Below are 23,027 nucleotides of genomic sequence, written 5' to 3' on the forward strand. Positions count from 1 at the left end.
CCCCTTCCCCTCTCCCCAGCCCGCAACCCTAGGCCCTCCTCTTTTGCTCCGCCCGCCCCGCTCTGCTCCACGGCGACGAATCGCCGCTCCGCTCCTCTACATCCACGACGGTGGCGAGCGACGACTGCGACAGGAGCCACCGCTGCATCATCTACAACACGACGACATGTACTCCCCTCGATGTTCTAGGGTTAGGATCTCCTGATGGTTAGGGTTAGGATTTTCTGGTGGTTCGGTGGATCTCATGGTGCATCTTCTAGGGTTAGGATCTCCTGATGGTTAGGGCTAGGATCTCCTGGTGGTTAGGATTCTTCTTCATGGGGATGGGGATGGTTTCATGGGGTTAGGGTTCATGTCGTTGGTAATGTGATTTTGAGATGGGGATGGATTCATGGGGTTAGGGTTTTGTGGGGAAGTGGTTCTTTAATCTAGATTTTGTATGCTCTATTTTGATTTTGCATCCCTGTCAATGTCGTTGCAGCTCATCCATGGCCTTGTTTGTCATGCAGGTCATTGAGCAGCATCAGGAGGAGGAGCTCAAGCACGGCTACCACAAAAGCAGGTTTTTGTCCATCTCCATCTCCATCTCCCTCTCCCTCTGCTGCCAATCCTTGTTATGCTTTGTTAATCTTTACTTGTCATAGTGTATTACTTCAGAGCCATTTGCTTTGTTAATCCTTGTTATGCTTTGTTAATCTGTAGTCATAGCGATTTTCTTGCTTGATGACATTGTAGTTGATGTCTGTAAGAGGTTGTTTGTAGCCATACTAATAGTTAACATGATGTAGTAGTTTTATCTTTGGAATCCCTAGCAGGTACTAAAGTTTTGGATTGCATATTCCTTTTAAATTTACTTGGCTTGTTTAGTGCCACCTCTTGAGTTAAATAAGAACCTGGAGTAAGCTATTGTGCTGTAATTGTTGTGCCATTGTGTGAAGTATTGATATCCATTTGCATCTTCGCAGAAATGGCTACATCTTCTTTGAGAAATCTTCCTTTGAAGCCCTCTCTCTGTTTTGTATTTGCTAGAACAAGGATGTTATTCTTTTTGGGTGTTCGATTTGTTTTGCTTGCTGTGGCACTCTGTTATTTGTTCTTGATTATGGTCACCACTAAATCTAAAGCTCTATAGTTGTTGTTCCCATGCTATCTAGGGTTTGTAGGTTCCCATTCATGTTTGGTTTCTATCCTATGAGCTCCTGCCACGCTTTGGTTTACATATAGAAAGCTTTCTGCTCACTGTACTACTAGAGTAGTTCATGTAGGTGTGATATATGCTCTCTGGGTTGGTCTAGTTAATTCATGGTGTTCATTACTAAATGATTAAGTCCATCTGCCATTCCTGTGAGCTATACTAATACTAGCACGAGACATTGCCATTCCTGCGAGCTATACTAATACTAAATGATTAAGTCCATCTGCCATTCATGGTGTACCTGATAGTGCTGTCACAGTACCAATCAGATACTGTAGACCATTGTGCTATACTAATACTAGCACGAGACGTTGTCAGATTTACCACATGATGTATATGTGATCATGTGGGGACTGGGGAAGGAAAGAGAGCGCGGGGCGGGCTCGATGTAGTATATTTTCTCTGCTATATATGTGCTCTGCTGCTGATGTATATCTATGTGCTCTGCTACTCTAAGTACTGTTGTGCCATGGCGACTTGGGGCGACTAATCAAGCCAAGTCACTGACTCAAGCCAACAAGCCACTAGCCGCAGCCTTGGCGACTTGGCTTGACTCGGCGACTCAAAAACCTGCTTCAATTTCCTTCCTTGCTTGCTTGTTTCTGTCAGTAGCACTGTGCTTGTTTCTATCAGTAGCACTTTCCATGCTTGCTTGCTTGTGTTAGTAGCTCTTATGCACTTTGCTTGCTTGCAACTAGGGTTTGTATCAACATGTACTTGATTGCTTGTAGCACTTTGCTATCAGTAGCACTACTGGGGTTTGCTATCATTAGCACTTTGCTATCACTAGTTCATGTTGCTTGCTTGCTAGTATACATGTTGCTTGCTAGCATACATGCTTAATTAGGGTTTCCATCAGCAGTACTTGCTAGAATCAGTATAACTTGGAGAAGAAGCTACTTGCTTACTTATTAATTAGGGTTTATATCAATAGTACTTGCTTGCTTCTCTTCAATTTCCTTCATTGCTTGCTCGTTTCTATCAATAGCACTTTGCTTGCTTGCTTACTTGTATTAGTAGCACTTATGCACTTTGCTTACTTGCTACTAGTGTACATGCATGCTTGTTTAGTGCACTTACATGTTTGCTTAATTAATAACACTAGATCACTGTATTGTTGATCCATCAAGTTTGTTTCACATGTATTACATGTATGTGCACGATGGTCCAAATGCTTTCCTTTATTGATACAAGTGCATCATTTTAATTTATCCCTGTTGTATCTGATTGTTGTTTATTATATTTTGCAAGCACCACCTCAAGATCATCCATGGCAAGGATAACAAGGTCAAACGTGAGACCAACCGTTGGTATGCAACTTGCTCCTTGTGGTTATACTGTCAGTTTCATAAAATCTGTGTCTTAATATGCTAAGTGAAATGTATTGCTGCAATCTGAATAAGCTGGCTTAATTGTGCCTGTGTGCTGTTAGTCTTCCTTACCTGAATAACTTGGATTAAATGATAATAAAATTTCATAAGATATGTTTGGCTGTCTGTCCATGCATTCCAAACATTCACCTAATAGTTACGTTTCCTTTATCATGCAAAGAAGAGCCTCTCACCGAGTACGAGAAGGTTAGGGCTAGAAATATCATGAGGAACAATCGGATGTTCCAGTCCCTTGGTATCGGTGCAATAGTGTCGATGATTAGGAAAACAAATGTTGTACAAGAAGGTAGAAGTGATGAGGTTCAAGAAGGTAGTGGAGTTATAAATGATGACCCAGAGTACAATCCTAAGCAGGATGAAGTTATTGATGGAGAGGAAGTGGATGATGTTGTAGTGAACAAGACTGTTAAGGTGCAAACTCTGTCTTGCTTGGAGGGGCTGGGGTTCTTTTATGCTATGTTATTCCTTGTGCTCACATATTTCTCTTGTGATCTAATGTTTTTTTCCGTGCTGTTTATACGAGGCACTGAAGGAATCTAGGACGAAGAGGCCTGGTGTTAAAAAGACAGCCAACAAGAAGAAGAAGAGCTCAGAAACATCTGCTGCAATGCCTCCAGGAAGGGTGATGGCCCCAGCTCCAGGACAAAAAAAGAGGATCCTGGAACCTGATGAACCTGCCCTTGATAGAGTCACAAGGTCGAAAGCAAAGATGGCGACTGCGACAGACCATCAGGAAAGTCTGCTGCGCATGGACTCTGAGACCTTGGTGCAAATGGGTGATGAGTTGCCGCCCATGGATGAAGGAACCATTCTCAGCATGGATGGAAGTGGCACTGTCTGCCTAGATGAAGGAGGAACCATCTGCATTGATGAAGCAAGCATTGTCCACACAGACCTCAGCCCTATTGCACCTTCTATTGACAGGAATGTTGTCATCAATGAAGAAGAACAACAGCTTGTGCTTTAATCAGGCAAGTTGACCTTTGCAATGCTATCTTTTACTAGTGCATTTTCCAAATGGAATGATCATGTATGCTTTTGTCGATTCCTGCATTTGTCGACTTCTATTCTAATTTATGAGTTCAATTTCATTTTCAGATGCAATGACTACCAAGACTAGACTTAGAAAGGGCAAAGGGCTAGAGAGGATCACCAAGTCTCTTGCTAGCAAGGTGCCTATCCAAATTGCCGAAGGGATGAAGCGTCCAGAGAAGCTTCTGCAGTCAGCAAAGCTTGCTTCTGAGTGTGGACTCGCTGCAAGAAGCCATCTTCCGGTTCTTCCTCACCTCAAGCTATACAAAATAAATGCTAGTCTATTGGAGAACTACATTGGGAAAGTTGCTGTAAGCTACTTGTTTCATAGTTAATGTGCTATATATTTTCTGTTACACCTATGCATGATCAGTAATATTGTTCCTACCTTGTTTGCTGTCTTGGTAGGCAAATTTTGAGATGAACATGGACTCGGAGACCATCAAGACCGCGTGCAAAGATATTCTGCAGAAAAATTCAAAGAACAGACGCCATCAGATCAACAAGAAGTATTTTGATACCTTATCCGCAAATAAAGTCAGCATTAAGTCTCCGGTGCGTGATCTGACGGATGGTGAATGGCAAGCTCTAGTGGAGATGTGGTCTATATCAAGACACAAGGTTTGTCTCTGCTTTGTTTGATGCTTTATGTTCTGCACATGATCATGCTGACAATATGTTTTTTTGTAGGAAACCTGTGTGTCAAAGAAGATGAATCGAGAAAAAGTCATGTACAATCAGAGAACAGGTTCCAGGCACTACACAGCACACATTTTTGCCACTGTGAGAACTTTTCTCTAGAGACCTTACCGTTTGATCCTCGTTGAATAACATTTCTGATTCTTGCTGAATAACATTTTGATTTTTGTTGAAAAACATTTCAGAAAGAAGAGCGTAAGGGTGAGGAGCTGACTGCGATTGACTTGTTTAAGGCCACCCACAACAGCAAGAAGCACGGGTTTTCGGAGCCAGTCAAGAGTGGTATAGTAAGTCACTCCATGCTTTGTCCATGCCTGTTTGATTCACAGCCAGCTTTGATGCTGTTTGATGCTTTGATGATTTGATGCTGTTTGATTCACAGCCAGCTTTGATGTTGTTCCATGCTTTGATGTTGTCTGATAGTTCCATGCTTATAGTTCCATGCTAGGCTCAATGAAGATATCAGAACAGCTTAATGAAGATAGTTCCATGCTGTTTGATTCACACGCTGTGTTCCATGCTTTGATGCTGTTTGATAGTTCAACAAAGATATCAGAACTTGTTGTAGCTATTTGTTGCATTTTTTATGATATGATGAAATTTGATCTGAATGTTAGTCGGGAAGCCATCTTATATAGAACCACCATTCTAAGCTTAATGAAGCGATCATATTGTTCCAATTGCATGTCTCCAGGTCACTAGTCATCATCTTCTTGTATAGATTTTGTGTGCCGGTTTGGTTATTTCAAATAATCCATTTGTGTGCTGGTTTGGTTTCTCCACTAATGCCTATCATTTTCCTCCATATGCTAGATTGAGATGGAAAAAATGAAGGAAACGCCGGTACCAGAAGGTGAAGAGCCAAAGTCTACTGTTCAAATTGTTGAAGAAGTGCTGTTGAAATCTGTCAAGCAAAGCACATTCCTCAAGAATGTTGGGCTCCAGTCATCTAGGAACAACTCCCGCAAAGCAACTGCTGAAGTGGCTGCTCATGTTCGTGACCTTGAGCAGAAGCTAGAGAGGTCCGAGCTTCAAGCTGAAGTGGTGCAAGAAGAATTGGCGGCAATCAAGATGAAGGCGGCAGAATCTGAAGCTGCACGCGACAAGGAACTTGAGCTGCTGCGCAAGAAGTCTCAAGAACAGGAAGAGAAGTTAGCCCACTTGATGGCTCTCTTTGGAGCTAAGGTAGTTTGATGGTTGTGCTCTTTGAACCTCTTTGTCTTTGAGCTGTGAACCTGGAGCTAAGGTAGTTGAGCTGTGAACCTATGAATTTTGCATTGAGATGAGGTGAGGTAGTTGAGCTGTGAACCTGTGCATTTTGCATTTTGTTGCATTTTGTTGCATTTTAGAGCTGTTTGAACCTGCTTGATGTGATCCTGTGAAGTTATGTGATCCTGTGAAGTTATGTGATCACTTGATGTGAACCTTTGGAGCTGTGAACCTGTGTTTATTTTCTGTGAAGTTATGTGGATCACTTGTGCACCTGGGCTTGTGGATCACTTGTGCACCTGGGCCTTTCTGTTTATAGTTATGCAAAATGAGAACCTAGCTCTAAAAAGGCCAAGGCCCAAACAAGAATTAGACCAAAAAGGCTTGGGCCTAAAAAAAGAAATAACTATAAGAAAAAAAATTATAAAAGGCTGCATAACAGAAAAATAAAAAGGCCAAGGCCCAAATTCGAACTAGACTAAAAAGGTTGTGGCCCAAAACAATAGTGGACTATAAAAAAAATTCATCAGAAAAAGGCTCCATTCCCAGAAAATAAAAGGCCAAATTATTGAGCCAGGCCCATGCACATAAGCAAAATAAAGAGAGAAAAATTAAATAGGCCGAATTATTGGGCTTGGCCCATGTAGACAGCTGAAATGGACCGGCTGATTCTATTTTACGACCTTTTCATTTGGTCATAATTCTGCCACGATGGATCTGACGTGGTGTGGTCGGATTGCTAGTGACCAAAATAATTGGTCATTAAATCTACGGCCTTTTTTTGGTCATAAACATCTAGGACCATTCCAGAAGGAAGGTCGTTATAGTTAGTTAACGACGGCCAGCTTTTGACCTTATGTTTTTAGTCACAAAAAGGTCACAAGTTGAAAACAGTGACCATTCAGTGACCAATAGTGGTGGTCACAAGTTGACATATTTCTTGTAGGGAATAGAAGTATACATGCTTTGACGCCGTACAATCTATACCACATTATTATTGTTTGATGTCAGTAAATTAAATAAGCACTATGTGTACGATATTTTTATTCTCAGTACGCTAATTTAAAGATAGAGTTGTTCACCCGATTAGTTGACTAGGATTCATGTCCCATGTTCCGAACTAGCGATCCAAGGAATCCTATCGATCCATCTTTTTTGTTACCATCAAACTTATCCTCTACCTGGCCAACCTAATTGGGACAATCAGCGTTTGCTTTGTAGCAAAGCACATAAAATTATTTTTCTCCCGTTGCAACGCTTGCCTATCCACATATGAATGCATGGGCCAGACCAGCATAGAGCATCTCAATCCAAACTCCTTCCTCCCATTTAGAGCATCTACAACCAGGCATCCCATGGCCACACCAAACACCCGACTGTTTGCCTAGTCACTGTCTTCACAGAAAAAGTGCATCTAACTAGCCACACCAACACTACTAGGAAAAGCCTAGTAGTAGCGCGGGTTTAATGCCTACTAGTAGCGCGGGGCCCCGTGCTACTAGTAAGGTGCTACAGCTATTTCGTAGCGGTAGAGTCGGTAACACACGGTACTGCTAAGACGTATAGCCGTAGCGTGTATAATTTCCAGCGCTAGTACTAATCTAACTATTTGTAGTGTGCTTCCAATCCAGCGCTACTAGTATTATGTTTTTTTAGTGTATTTATATGTCGTTATACAAATTTTGATACAGTACCAGTTAAGAGGTTGCTATAACATTATGTCCATGATGAATTAATATATCATTGTGAGGAAGAAACGTGGATTAGATTTATTTGGATGAATCAAAAGTTGAATTAGGACGACGATCCTACTAATTCAACTTTTGGTCACTTTTTATCCATCCACATGAATGTAATCTGCGTTCCTTCCACCAATGATATAATAACTAATCATGATCATAATAACAAATCATCATGATAATCATGATCAACAACATCATCATACTAATATAAAAACTCTTGCATCATATCATCACCAACAACACTAGATAATAATCATCATAGTCATTACCACCAACACTATTTAATCATCATAGTCATAGTGTAGCTATCTAATCACCACCTACACTAGCTAATAATAATCATCATAGTTATTACCACCAACACTAGCTATTTAATCATCATAGTCATAGTGTAGCACATCATCATCTTCAAACTCATTCTAGCTAGCTAATCACTCATATTACTCTCTCTCATGTAAAATAGCATAAAACATGTGTAGCAGTCCTGCTTCATCATATTAAAGAATGCAGATGAACCTCTCTCCTAATTGTGGGTTGCACTTCTGATTGCTGCCCCCTAGTACTTCTCTACTATGATCCTTCACAATTTTGCTCTAGTATTTGACTATTAAGACTTGCTCGCTTTGAGAAATCATGAATGCACTCATGTACAATGCAGAATATCTTGGCCGTAAGCTAACCATTGTCATGTGACCTTTCGGCTCGATCCAACGAGGCACACCATTCATCGGGAGTCCCTGTTGAAGAATCATAGTAACACACTTCATAATGAAGTTAGCTTAAAAAATAATGTATGCAAAAGATGCACTGAGGACAAATAGTAAAAATCTTACCATCTTTCCGAAATAGATGCGATCGTAGTTCAATACGCACACCGGTGGTCGCACGTATTGAGTACTAATATTTCGAAGTCTAGGAAAATAACTTATCTTGACAGTATCAAGATCCTCAAGCCATGAAACATAATGACTTATCTCCTCACAGTTTAGTTCAGCCCCGGGACAGTAGTAGGTGCTGTCTAGCAAGCGCCGGACATGTTTGCTTGAATGGAAATAAGCTGCCAATAAAAATTAGTTGTCAACTACTTTTAAATAAACAATATGAATTACTTAATAAATATGGTTGAGAAACTCACATAATAGTAGAACTGAAGGCGTCTGCACATTGACCCAGATGTCGATATTACCTTCAATTTCATCTTCCGGGCGAATATCAAAGGTGATAAGCATATTAGGCTGAAATGCATAAGCCTTGCATAGTGCTCCCAATTTTTGCATTCAAAATAGGAGTAGGTGTGCGCATTGTATAATTTTACGGCAAAAGTATAACCATGCTCGGTCCTCAAGTTAACTCTCTTTACCTCCATACTTTCCATAGTACTGAAACCAATCTTATCCAAGACATACATTCTTGCATGGTAGGGGATACACTAGTAGAATTGTAAAATATTAAAATTATAAGTTAAAGCAAAAGAAGCAGAAGTCATGCTTAATTACGAAAAAAGACTTGTCATTGTGACTTACTGTATCCACTTCGAAGGTCTCATCCAGCATGATGCTGAAGCGCCTACCACCAACTAGGTGAGGCATGTCGCACATGCCACGCTTGTCTTCGCAGTATTCGCATATAACGAATTCCCTTCCTTTGTTAAACATTTCCTATGTTCATAGTTGAAACATTGAAAATCGATCGAAGGCAACTACCAGGAAACTCAACACATAGAACACTATTACTCAATATGCAATGGGTTGAGTTTAGGTTTGGTCATATGTTTTGCCAAAATATCATTGAATTCCCGTTCTGGCGAATCACAAGCACTCGATATGTCCTACATTGTAGCACAAGTCATGCTAAAATTCATGAAAAAATTCGGCACAACCTTTGCTAAAGACAGGACATATCAAGCGCCTAAAATTTGCCGGAACGGAAACGAATCAACATTCCGGCAAAACATAGGCAACTCGGAGGTACGTTGCAAACAAGAACACCAAGACATCCTTTATATTCAGAATGCAACATCATCGACATCAATGACATGGCGACTAGCACTAGCATTTTCATCATCGGCATTTACAACACATTATCATTTAGCTATTCTCACCTAGAGTTCTAAGGGGTCGACGATCGGGACGACTGCGGGGATGAGGCAGGGGAAATTCTTGATTTATGCATAAACAAAATATATTAACCACTTACTATAAATAAACTAGTTCTATTAAGCACTCACTATAAATAAACTAGTTCTATTAAGCACTTACTATAAATAAACTAGTTATATTAAGCACTTACTATAAATAAACTAGTTATATTAACAACTTACTAAATAAACTATTTCTATTAAACACTTGCTAAAAATTAAACATTGTTAACCCAGCCAACCAGACCCCTATGCTCTAAACCCTACTACCCTAACTAATTTTTTGCTGTAAACTAAAATTTTGCTCTAACCTAGCCAACCTAGTTAACCTAGCTAGTTAACCTAGCTAGTTAACCTAATGATCCTATTTAACCTAGCTAGTTAACCTAACCTAGCTAGTTAACCTAGATAATTAACGTAATTAAACTAGTTAACCTAGCTAGCCAACCTAGTTAACCTAGCTAGTTAGGGAGGAATGGGGAGGAGGAGGAGGGAGGAGTGAGGGGCAGTGGGAAGAGGGAGGAGAGAGGAGAGAGGAGGAGGGCAATGGAAGAAGGGAGGAGGGCGGCCGAAGGCAGAGGGAGGAGTGAGGAGGGCGCGGCCGGAGGAGGAGGAGGAGGAGGGCGCGGCCGGAGGAGGAGGAGGAGGAAGTGGCCGGAGGAGGAGCAGGTGGAAGTGACTGGAGGAGGAGGAGGGCGGGGCCGGAGGAGGATCAAGGAGGGCGGTGGAAGAAGGAGGGAGGAGGGGGCATATTGAGGAGGAGGAGGACAGCAACGGTGGCGACGAGGGTGGAGAGGGAGAGTGAGAAGAGCGCATGAGAGGGAGAGTGAGAGGGTCGGCCGCACAGGGAAGACAATAACTCAGGGTTGGTAGCAGCGCGGGTTCGGGACAAGAGCTACTACTACGGAGCATAGCAGTAACGCTGGATGACGATCAGCGATGCTGCTAAATGGGGCGAGCCAGGTGCGCCCAGTTCAAACTTAGCAGCAGCGCGTGTTAGCCAAACGTGCTACTGCTAAGAAGATAGGAGTAGCGCCTTCTGTTGACACGCGCTACTGCTGAGTAGCAGTACCGCCCCATTTCATCCAGCGCTACCGCTAGAGTTCTGTGTATAAGGTTTAGTAGTGCAAATGTGGCCTAAACGTTCGGGCTGTCTGCCAACCCAAATACCCAGTACATATCTAGGGTGTATATGGGGAGGCACAAATGTTCTCGGACACTGCCGCCACGTCGGATCGGCTCAGTATGGACCATGTCGTCATGACTGTCCCCCAAAAAACCTCAGCCGGTTGTCCGAACTCTAGTCAAACCCCACTCGTCGAAACCTCTCAACCTCTCCGCTCCACTCCCCTCTCCTCCCCAATCTCTCCCGTCCCCTCTGCCATGTCCGAAAGCGGATCTGACTGTGGATACGATGAGATCGACCAGGATAAGCTAGTCGCCGACTCCTCGAGCTCGTCGGCGCCGGACAAGGAGGAGCTCGTGCTCCATATTGCTCTTCACCGCTCGCGGGTGGACTAAAGCGGGAGCTCCTCCTCCACGGCATCGCTGGTGGCCAGAGTTGGTAGTTGTAGCTCCGCGGTGCCTTGCAGTCGTACTATGCAGTCCACCCGCGAGCATTAGCGGTCGGCACCGTCAGCACTCTAATGACCCACAAGTATAGGGGACCGCAACAGTCTTCGAGGGTAGTATTTCACCTAAATTTATTGATTCAACACAAGAGGAGACAAACAATATTTATAAGCCTTAGCACTTGAGTTGTCAATTCAACCACACCCGAGAGATAACTTTGTTGCAGCAATTTATTAGTATGATAGTAGTGATAGCAGAGTACTCCCTCCCTCCAGAAATACTTGTCATCAAAATGGATAAAAAGGGATGTATCTAGACGTATTTTAGTTCTAGATACATCTCTTTTCATCCATTTTGATGACAAGTATTTTCAGATGGAGGGAGTAATAATAACAGCAGCAACAATAGTAACAAGTTTGTAACAAGTAGAGCAAAAGTGATTTAACAGAGACAATAGCAGAAAAGCATAGGCACGGAGTGGCAATGGGGTGTTCAGATGAGATTTAATATGTAACGGTCACAATCTAGAGCGATACAAAACTAGTTCCAATTCATCAATCATATGTAGGCATGTATTCCGTATATAGTCATACGTGTTTGCGATAAGAACTTGCATAACATCTTTTGTCCTACCCTGACATGGCAGCGAGGTCATAATGAAAACTAAGGGTAATTAAGGCGCTCCTTTTAATAGATAACCAGAAAAAAAATTAACACGTAATGAATACATGAACTCCTCAAATCACATTTACCCCCCTAGAGTATTCCAATTGTTGTCACCTTGGGGGTCTAGGGTTCAGAACAATAAATTTAAGCCATCGATAAAGTCTAATGCCACCGATAAATTTAAGCAATGCCATTTAATGTCACTGGATTATTTTAGAGTTAGATGTTGATTGTGGATGTATTAAATATTTTTCAGCTAAGGCATTCTAATGTTGTTGCACAACCAGTATACCAATGATGAATCTTGTTACTACCTTCAGATTTTGGCACTATTAATGCTTATAGATTACATACCTCACTTTCATGAGATAAGTCATTTTTTCTGTACAGTGTCAAGAGGAAAGGTCAAGAGTGGGCACCTGCTCCTCCGGCTGTTCTCTTGATTCGTTCGATCAAGTTTTTATGTTTGACCGATTATCAAGATTGGAATAGCAATTTTTAGGTCCCCTCGAGTTCGAAATGATATTTACCTTGAAGGTACATGGTTTGCAATTTTTTTATACTTACATTAGTTAATAATGCTAGTTACCTTCAGACTTTTGTATTTGGTTTAATGCTCTTGCACATCTAGTATACCAATGCTGAAACTTGTTACCTTTACATTTTGTATTGTTAATTCTTATAGAAATCTTTCAGTGCTAGAGCTTATGGCAATCTGTTCAGTAAAACCATTGCAATGTACCCTGTAATAAAATAACTACTCTACTGTTGCACTAGCCACTGGATTAGTGTACATTTTTACTATTTGAATGGTGTTGCATTACCGTATGGATATATATATATAAAGTGTGGGAAGCTTTCCCAGATATGTTCTCAAGAAAACTACTACCTGTTTTTCTAAATACTAGACGTTTGGGTACTTTAAATTGAACTGCAAAAACGTCTTATATTAAGGAACAGACGGTGTAGAGTTCACTCAAATTATCCCGGAAAAGCTAGTCACACCTTTGTTAAAATTAATGTTCATCATGTTATCGGAGGAGGTCTGTATGTTTGTCTCTAATGCCTGTCAACTACATACCTGACATCATGATGTAATGTTAAGTCATTTCCTTTTGTACAGTTTCACTAAATTGTCAAGGCGGTGATGGCATTTTATTTTAGTTGAACTGCACAAAATATGCTTAAAAGAAGAGGAAAGGTCAGGAATGGCTCAATTTTTCAGAAAAAACTATGTATGCATTCCTGACATCAGCCGATGTTGCCTTATTTATTCCTTCAAACAGGTGGTTAGAAACAATCTTGCTACCTTTTCCCATTAAGAAATTAGAATGCTTATATTTGTGAGTCTATGCTTCAACTAGTGACACTTTTATAGTAATCACACTTTCAATATCTATGCAAATAGAGATGCTCGATTTTAGTGGAACTGCACAAAAAGTCCAAATGGTTCAACATTAGGAGCATGTTTTCTTCCAAACCTTTATATCCAATTGGTGGCACTATGAGCTGTTCATTATGAAGGTACATGGTTTGCTACTATCTTGCTACTCTTTTTGTTCTGTCATTAGATAGTAATACTAGTGGTTTGCATATGAATTTATTGGTAGGGTGGACCTACATTGGAGGTGCAGGACAGGATTCAATGATTGGATGCTCAATTTCGGTTATATCTTTTTCACCTCTTCCATCATTGCGAACATGGATATCCTTGGTATGATGAAGAATAGGCGCTATATTTTTGCTCTGAACTAGCAAATCAATTCAGTATGAAATTGTCCAGGGCAAAACATGACTGTATCAAATTGTCCAGTGCAAAACATGAGAGATGCTAAGCGGAAGAGACGTGTTTAAACCGAAAATACAAGGTGGGGTATATGTTTACTAGCTGCTTGATATTTGTGCAGACAGAGATGTCTGCCCATTGCTATTTGCTAAACAAACAAAGTGATCACAATTTTGGTTGAACTGCACAAGAGAATAGTATAGTCACTACATGTAGTGCCATTTGAAAATAGACACAGAAAGATTGGATAGTCACTTCATGGACTGCAGAAAAGTAGTACTGTACTATTTATTGGTCAACACTAGGTGCTTCATTGCTTTGGTCTGATTATACAATGGACATCATTTTGCCTAAGTTAATATTCCAAAAATAGTCTCACCGTGTGATCGAGAGAAGACCAAATTATATTGCAGTGGATGTTCCTTCATCATGTGTGGTTAATTCTCATGGTTCCAGCTGTTGGTGAAACCACTTACGTTTGCAAGAGGAATTATAGACTTCACAAACAAATTTGTCTTTCACTTTGTACTGAATGTTGGCCAAGAGAAGCATCCATGTTAGTAGGAAGAACAAATGTTTTTTCTAGATCTTTGCTTTTGAAGCTACATATTTGTATATGATCTGTCAATCATTGAGATGCATTAACATGTTGATCTTTATGGGAATCATACTAGTTAGTTTTGAATTTGGGCTACTAATGTGAACATATTACAATGCCAGGCATGTGTGTCTCGTGTGAACATTTCGAACAGATCGGCTCTTACTGGTGTGCACAACATGGTCCTTATTTATGTGTTCTCAGTGTTTACAAGTTACTAATAGTTCCTTATTTCTGTTCGCTCAGTGTTTACAAGTTACTGATTGATCACTAGCCTACTAACGCGCTCCTGGCAGTTTTAGTTGCGACGCAAGATCTGAAGTGGCAGTTTTTTGAATAAAAATGCCTACCTCTAAAGAAACTGACAAGCTGCTCTGAAGAAAATGTCATGCAAATATGAAGAAACTGCCAGCAAAAACGTTCGCAAATGCCTTATCTTCCAGCGAACGTTCATCAGCTAATGCAATCGTACACGTACACCATCTGACCTACTCAATCCTACACGTACACTATCTGACCTACTCGATCCTACACGGATAAATAGAGGATCACGCACGTACTACCTCCTTTCCGGTTTGCAGGGCTCAATTCAAAAAATGACCTACTCGATACTACACGAATAAATAGTAGATCACGCATGTACTACTCCCTTCGGTCCTTTTTTCTCTGCGCCTAAGGTCGAGCACGCATACCAAAGGAAGGCTCAGTCTGTTTTTTCTAGAAAAATTTGCCCTTGCGTTTGCACGTATCGCGTCGCTGGGTAGCTATTATTTCCATGCAACCGATTGGCTCTCCTGACTCGCATGGATGTTGTTGCCTCAAATCCCTCTCCGCATGCATGCACTGCTCCCTGTCTCGCTGCATGCGCACATAGTTACGAGGAGATTGAGTAAATTCTGTGTGCAATTAGTTGGAAAGTGGCTCACTTAATGCGGGGCATAGTTGGAAACCATGGAGATAAAAGAGGAATGCACAGACTATGCAGGACTTAATACAAAAATCTCACCAACCTGCTTATGCATTGAATTCCATTGACTGCGATGACCGTCGCGTTTCCCGCGACACGCTGGTTCACTTACCTTCCGCCGGATGTGGGTCCTCTGTCTTTGTAATCCCTGCCATACCCTGCCATTGAGTCACTGACAGGTGGGCCCCATGCTCTATGGGACCCATGTATCAGTGACTCAAAGGTAGGCTAGGCCACGGCAGGGATCCTCGTCCCCTTCTGCCTATAATTACTGTTTCCCGGCCTTCTCTAGTGGCACCATCACCCAACTCTCCCTATCATCATAAGCCCCCACCGGCCCGACGTCGCTCGCCACTTATCCTCGCTCTCGCCACGTCCACCATGCCCCCGCCCGCCTGCGATAGGCGACGCCGCAGGCGGTCACCGCCGGAACTAGTGTTCGGTTTTTCACTAGAAGGCAGACGGAGGGAGGAGGCATTCTATCGATCTTTAGATGGCAATGCAGAGTATGAGGAGTTGTTGGAGTGCGACCGCCTGGTGAAGGAGCAGCGTATCGCTGATTTGCGCCGCCAGTGGGACACGGAGCAACAGTGCACCGGCTCTCTGAATCGTGAGCAGAGCGCCTGTAACTGGGCCGACTATGTGGAGTCAGCGCCCGCCAAATAGCCCTAGAGGCTGTCGGGCACGCACGCGTTCATGACGCCGAATTTTACTACCAGCTCGTCAAGTGGGTTTCCCGCTTAGAAGCCGAAGTTTGGGTGGACCACGCCGGCATGGAAAGGGCCAACGCGCGCGAGCAAACACACCCTATCACACATCTGGCAAGACCGAGGCGAGGCGGAGGAAGCCGGTGCTAGCGTTTAGCGTGTAACACAGATGGCGGCCGTCATCTCCTAGTTAGCTAACAGTAAGTTAGTACTTGTACACTACTAGAGTATTAGTGGGAGTAGGTAATTAACTTGATTATGATGGTTGCCAACATGGAAGTTCAGTACGCTATATCTGGATCGGACCTGTTACTTTGCTCTGAATATTGAACTTTTCGTTTGAACATATGGAATGGGTTGTTATTTTTTTAAATGGGTTCTATTTTTCTACCACGTGTTTATAGGGTAACTTGTGGGCCTACCAGGTTGACACATACACAATCAGAAGATGATTGTATATGGAGAGGATGACAACAGGGACCCACCAAGGTCATGGTAGTACACAAGCAAGTGCCTCCTTATTTCAAGCCAATAAAAAATGGCTCCTGCTAATGGATTTCTGACATATGGGTCCCATGCCATTGTCAACGTAGTCAATAAACGAGAGAATTGCACAACGAGTGACTGACACCAAGGACCCAGCAGCTCTCCCAATTATTTTTGTTTGGGGTTAATTTGATAAATGCCACTCCAAATCTGGTGATTCCGAGAAATGCCACTACAATTTCCAAACTTTGAAAAATGCCATTTCAAGTGGAGTGGCGTTTTTCTAAGTTTGCAAAATTGCAGTGGCGTTTTCAAAGTTTGCAAAACTGCAGTGCCATTTTTCAAAGTTTGGAAATTGCAGTGGCATTTTTATGAATCGCCATAATTGGAGTGGCATTTATCTAATTTGTTTTTGAGACGGAAGCAGGGTGTCAACTGGGCTGTGCGGGCACTCTGGCCTATCTAGACAGCCTTTTCTTTTATGTTTACCACAGACTAGCCCAGTAGTTCTTTTTTCTTTCTGAAAATGGCTAGCCCAGTTTCTTTGTAATTTGTCAAGTAAGTCGCTTTGTCAGACATATTGGGCTGCAAATCTTTCAAGATGAGGAGAGCTTCATTCGGTTGGCCGAGAAAATGGCCTATCAGTAATGACAAATGGGTTGTACATTTTTAAAACACATCAAACCGGCAATTAGTTTCAAATTTTTTTCACTTCAAATTTTAAATTGCATTGATTTTTATGCGCGGACAATTTGTTGGATTTTATATTGATTTACATTTATTTTTAAAATCAGTTTGAATGTGACTCGAAATTTCAGGATTAAAAATAGTTCAAACCGCACCGAAATATGCAAAATTTTAATTTTTTAACCGTGGCCACAATATGGGTTGTAATGCTAACAAAAAGAATATGGGCTCCAAGAAAAACCATAAGAATTAGCAAATTGGTTGTAAATTATTAGAAATAATGGCAGATGGGTTGTATGCTATTTTCCACAGATTTGAGGATTTCCTAAAAAAAGGTTGACGCATAAGCAGTGACTGTTGGATGTCCATCCAACAGTCGTCGTGCTTCTTCAATCTCTGCTCTTCCTGCTCCAACCGCTCAAACAAGCGCTAGTGGGACTGCCTTCTCCCTCCTCCTGCGGCCGGCTGTGCTGCCGCGCAAGCCTCACCGCCCCACCGTACTCCCATCGTTGGCCTAGCCATCCCTCTACTCACCCACACCTGTTGTTATTCTCCGGCGACGACAAACGAACCAGTAAATCCTCGTACAGGTGTACTCCCCTCCGCATGGGAAACAACTGCCGAGTCTTCCCTGGCTACGTGTCCTTCCCTTCCTAGGCCTCGCCGTTGTCCACCGCCCTGGTGCTCTCGACGCGGCGTGGTCAATGTGGTCAACGACCGACATGCATCTGAAGTAGATTGTACGTGGAGAAGCTGACAGCTGGGTCCATGGCCTCACGTAAGGAAATGCCTCCTTATTATGCGCAAAATAATGATTCCTCCACCTGACATTTCGGACCCACCGAAAGGGCCTCTATATTTCACGAAAAAAATGTTCCCGCCGCTGACAACTCGGACCCACCAGCTATATCTTTGCACACAAGGAAGTGCCTCCTTATTACGGACAAAAAAATGAATACTCCCCCTGCTAGCTGGGACCCAGCATAGTGGGAGGCTGACTTGTGGGCCTACTAAGTTGATGGGGATGGAGGGCTTTTTCAACTTAGTCAATATGAACGATTCTAGCTCCAGTGACCGTACGATGTCCATCCAACGGCCGTAGTGCGTCTTCAACCTCTGGTCTTCTTGCTCTAGCCGCACAAAGCAGCGCCGGTCGTGCCGCCTGCTCCTGCCTTCCGTGCCCGGCTGTGCTGCCGTGGAGGCCTCACCGCCCCCTACTACTCCCACCGCTGGCTAGGCCATCCCTCCACTCACCCACACCCCCTGTTATTTTGTGGCAACGACAGCCTCACACTGAAGCCGAACCAGTGAACCCTCGCACTCCTCTCCGCGTGGGCATCCACTGCCGCGTCTTCCCTGGCTCTGCGTCGTCCCTTTCCTAGGCCTCGCCGTCGTCCACCGCCTTGGTGCTCTCGGCGCGGAATGGTCAATGTGGTCAACGACCGACTTCCATCGGGAGAGTATTGTACATGAAGTGGCTGACAGCTGGGTCCACGGCCGCAGCAAGGAAGTGCCTCCTTATTACGCGGCAAATAATTATTCCTCCACCTGATAGCAGGGACCCGCCGGACGGGCCACCGTATTTCACGAAAAAAATGTTTCCCTCCTGACTGCTGGGACCTACCACCTACATCTTCACACGCAAGGAAGTGCATTCATATTACGGGCAAAAAAATTGATTCGCCCCCTGACTGCTGGGACCCACCAGCTACATCTTCGCACGTAAGGAAGTGCCTGATAGTCGGGACCCGCCTGGTTGAAGCATACGTTGCCTTGTCATTCTGGTCGCGAACGTGTACGTACATACTGGTCGATGTAGAGGCACACAAGTGTCGTAGTAGAGGCGCGCACGTAGCATGTACACATACGTACAGCTACCAGGGTGCAAGAAAGTAAATACGGCCACGTACATACATACGGGCCGGGTGTCGAACGCCTACTCATGCATACGTACGGCCAGGGCTCGTGTAAATGGCTGGGTCGGAACAGAGAAACTGCGCCGTCGTCGTGTTCATGGGGAGCCAATCGGTTGGGTCGGAACGGAATGCGTCGTCGTGTTCATCGGGAGGGCTTGGACGGAACAGCCGATGGAAATGAGGCCTGGCGTACCACAGAACGAAGGAAACGGCCTTGTGTTCGACCGGCCACGGTCGAAACGGGATCCTGTTCATCAGGAGGGGTCTGGCGTACCGCAAAACGGAGGAAACCGACTTCTATTGTACCTCCTACGGTCGAAACGGGGTCCTGTTGATCGAGAGGGGTGTGGCGTATCGCAAAACGGAGGAAACAGACTTGTGTTGGAGCGCTATAGTCGAAACGGGGGTCCTATTCATCGGGAGGGGTGTGGCGTACCGCAAAACGGGACTCCACGGGATACTGTTCATCTCCACCGTCGACCTCCTCTAGCCTCCACGAGCTATTGTTCAACCACCTTCGACTTCCTCCACCCTCCACCTGCGACTGTTCATCCACGGGCTCCCGTTCATCCAGCCTCCATTGTGCGCTCCTCCACCAGCTACTGTTCAACCAGCCCTCTCCACGGGGTCATGTTCAACCACCCCTCCACGGGCTACTGTTCATCCAGCCCTCCACATGCTACTGTTCAACCAGCCCTCCACCGGCTACTGTTTAACCTTCCCTCCACGAGATCCTATTCATCCAGCTCTCCACGGGATCATGTTCATCCACGCCCAACCGGCCCGATCGATCGGGGTCCTGTTCATCCAGCGGCAACACCACGGGGTCCTTTTCATCCAACCCCCCACCGGGAACTGTTCATCCAACCCCCCAACAACACTCATTGTTCATCAAGAAAAGGAGGCAGCAGGTTCGATCGGCTTCAGTTAGCAGCAGTAGCAAACGAAGGATTCACTCAATCCGGTTCAATAACGCGTAGCCTGCAGTGCAATCGCTAAGGTTCAGTAGGTGAACGCCTCACTCGGGTTCAGTTAGAGCCCAACACCTCACACCCACGCGCGTACGTGTATGAGACAAACGTGCATCGCTCGGCCCCAGACCACCCACCGTAACCGAGAACTCCCCGATATTGTCCTCGCCCTCGCTTCTACCACGGTTTTTTCCATCATGCACGGCCCAAAGAATGTCATGCAGCTGTGTCTCTGGCCCGCCCAGGATGAAAAGCCCATTTTCTGTTATGATTTTTTGTCATAGAAGTAGGAGCCCACCACATCTATGATGATACAGGGTTTTGTCACAATTATCGTCATAGAAGTGTCATAAGCATGACAGGAAAAAATTCCTTTCAGCCCAAAATGTCACGGATGTGTCTTTTTTTGTAGTGTGCCATCGTAGCGTGGATGCAGATCTGGCTTGAACTTGCCGGGCCAAACGACGCGGCGCAGCTGCGGGGTGAAAGCATGGCAGGCGTCCTCACTCACAGGTGCGAGTCGCATGGGGGAGCTTGGTCTTGACGCCCACGTGCCACAGGCTCTGGTGGCATGAGGTCTTGGTGCTGGCGCTGAGGCGCCGGAAGCGCGCGCAGTGACCAGCGGCCACTGGACCACCTGGTAGCTTGCCTCATCACGTGTCGGCGCCCTGCACAGCGGGTCGCGCTGGGGCTCGGGGACGACGTCGCGCCGAGGAGGAGGAGGAGGTGCACCGCGGGCCACATCACCCACCTGGGACAGCATGGGAGGCAGCGAGCGAGACGGCGCGGGGGCCTCTCCGGTGGTGTTGGAGAGCTCAACGATGCGTCCTAGCCAGTCTTCATAGAGGTCATTGGTCGGACGATAGCACAGGAGTTCGCATCCCATGAGAAGTGCAGCCTGCGCATTCGCCGACCCACGACGAGCATGAGAAGACGATGCAGTGGCTGGGGTAGGCGACAGAATGGCGGTGCGGCCATCACGCCGCATGGAAGGTGGCAGTGACAAATCCTACTACTCGTGAGCCGCAGGACCGGTGGCGGCATTGGCCGCTGGGGAAGGAGAGCGACGAGGAGCTTCATTGCCCGTGGGTGCCGTCTGAGTGACTTTAGCGGCCCGGCGCTCGACACAGATAGGGCAAGCGTCGGCCATAGGAACGACGGAACGGTGGTAGAGCGATTGATGAGGAGAATCTTCGAAACGCTCCTACCTGGCGCGCCAAATGTCAGATTCAGGGCTCCACAGACCCAAGAAAGGTTCGAACTCTGGGGCGTGTGCAAAGAACTCAATCTATCCAGCCAACTAATCCATCACCCCATGGCCTAGCTCGATGAACAAGGAAGAAGATGGACTCGGTAGTTTACCCAGGTTTGGGCCACCTTGCGGTGTAAAACCCTACTCCTGCTTTGTGGTTGATATGCCTCACGAGGGGCTGAGGATGAACAAGTACAAGGGATGAACAACCTCGCGAGGTCTGCTCTGTGAGGGAGAGGTTCGGATTGGGGGACTGGATCCCTCTCTATGGTGGCGGCTAACCTATACTTATAGTGGCCTCTGTCCTCTTCCCCCAAAATGTAGGCGGGAAGGGATAACATAGTGGCCAATTTGAAAGGGGACAAGCAGCACATCTTATCCTAACAAAAGGTGGTCTTCGCCTGCAAAGCTTCTGGCCATGACGCTATGGTGGGCTCGGCGATGACATCCGTCCTGAGGTCTTGGTCTCATTGCACTGGAATGGAAACCTTTGCCTGATTCCTCGAGAACCCACGCCTAGGCTTGCCTCCTTAGCGCCAAAGAGGAAATTGTCCTGTCTTCACCCACTGGCGCTCGTCTGGACTTGATCGTCATGACTTACATCAACACAACCTCATGAGGTTGGGCACCTACACAGGACACCGCTCCTCAGGAGCAGCCTGGGAAGGCCGCTCCCTTAGGAGGTCTTGGCGTCGTTTCCCTCATGAGGGTCTGGTCTTGGTGGTGTTGTAGATCAGCCATACCAGGCCGTTGGTGGAGCCACACCATGGGCTGCAGGCAGGCAAGTCTGGGTACCCTGGTTCCCAGAACGCCGACAATATGAAAAATGATTAGAAAAATATAAATAATCCGAATATGCCACCAACATACCTGCCACACCCCTCGAATATAATGAAGATTGACATTTTGCAATAGGATCATCTGACCGAATAATACGTGGAGCTGGGAAATATTACCAGATATTTTTCCTCTTGTTTTAAAATGCTTAGTGATGCATTAGGGTATATCATCATCACATATTGACATGACATGCATTGTGTTGCATTTGATTGCCCGTTATATATTTCGTTCCCCCTCTCCTCTATCCCTTCGGTAGACCACGAGATCACTGCTGCCCAGGAGTACGACTACGTCGACAACGACCCATCCTTCTCAGCAGAGATTTCAGGCAAGCAAAACCCCCTTGATCATTCAAATATCTCCTATTCTTTTCCTCTGCTTCTTGCATTAGAGTCGATTTAGTTGATGCTTTGTCGGTAGGTCCTATTCCGATGCATTGCCTGCTTTCGTTACACTATTGTTGATACTTTACCTGCAATCCTACTATGCTTAGTATAGTTATGCTAGAGTCTCATCAGTGTCCCTACATCCTTGTCCGTTTGCCATGCTATATTATCAGGCCGTGATTCCTTCGGGCGATGACCACAGATTTATTATATACACTATACATTATATGATTAAAGTCAGGTCGGCTCGGAGAGCACCCGCGAGTGATTCACAGAGGGGGGGGGTGGAAGGACATTTTCCCCGATGGCCCCCGAGTGAATCTTTATGGCAGAACGACATGGCAGGTAAAGACCACCTACGCGAGAGGTGGGCCAGGTCCCTCGTCGGTCTCCGTGGTTATTTGATAATAACACGCTTAACGAGATTGGCTATTTGATCTGAGACTTCCATTAACATATATGCACTAACCGCCATGTGAGATAATGGTTTATGGAGCCCTAGGCATTGTCCTGAAAGCTCTATAGAAATCACAGTTGAGCGGCACACGCCCGAGTGAGCGGCTTGCCTGGCTGAGTATACAGAAGTGGGCTTGGTCCCGGCCGTCCACGCAATGTGCATGAGTGCTTAGGGCGCGCGATTGGCCCATGGACCCTTCGCGCTTAGGATTTAGACCAGTGTGCTGACCTCTTAGAGAGATTAGGTAGGACTATGGTGTGTTGATTATCCGAGGCTGGGCATTACCCGGAAAAGTGTGTCTGGCCAGAGGTAATCAAGTGTATCAGGTAAT

This window comes from Triticum dicoccoides, chromosome 3B, assembly GCF_002162155.2.
Source record: "Triticum dicoccoides isolate Atlit2015 ecotype Zavitan chromosome 3B, WEW_v2.0, whole genome shotgun sequence".
NCBI classification, from domain to species: Eukaryota; Viridiplantae; Streptophyta; class Magnoliopsida; order Poales; family Poaceae; genus Triticum; species Triticum dicoccoides.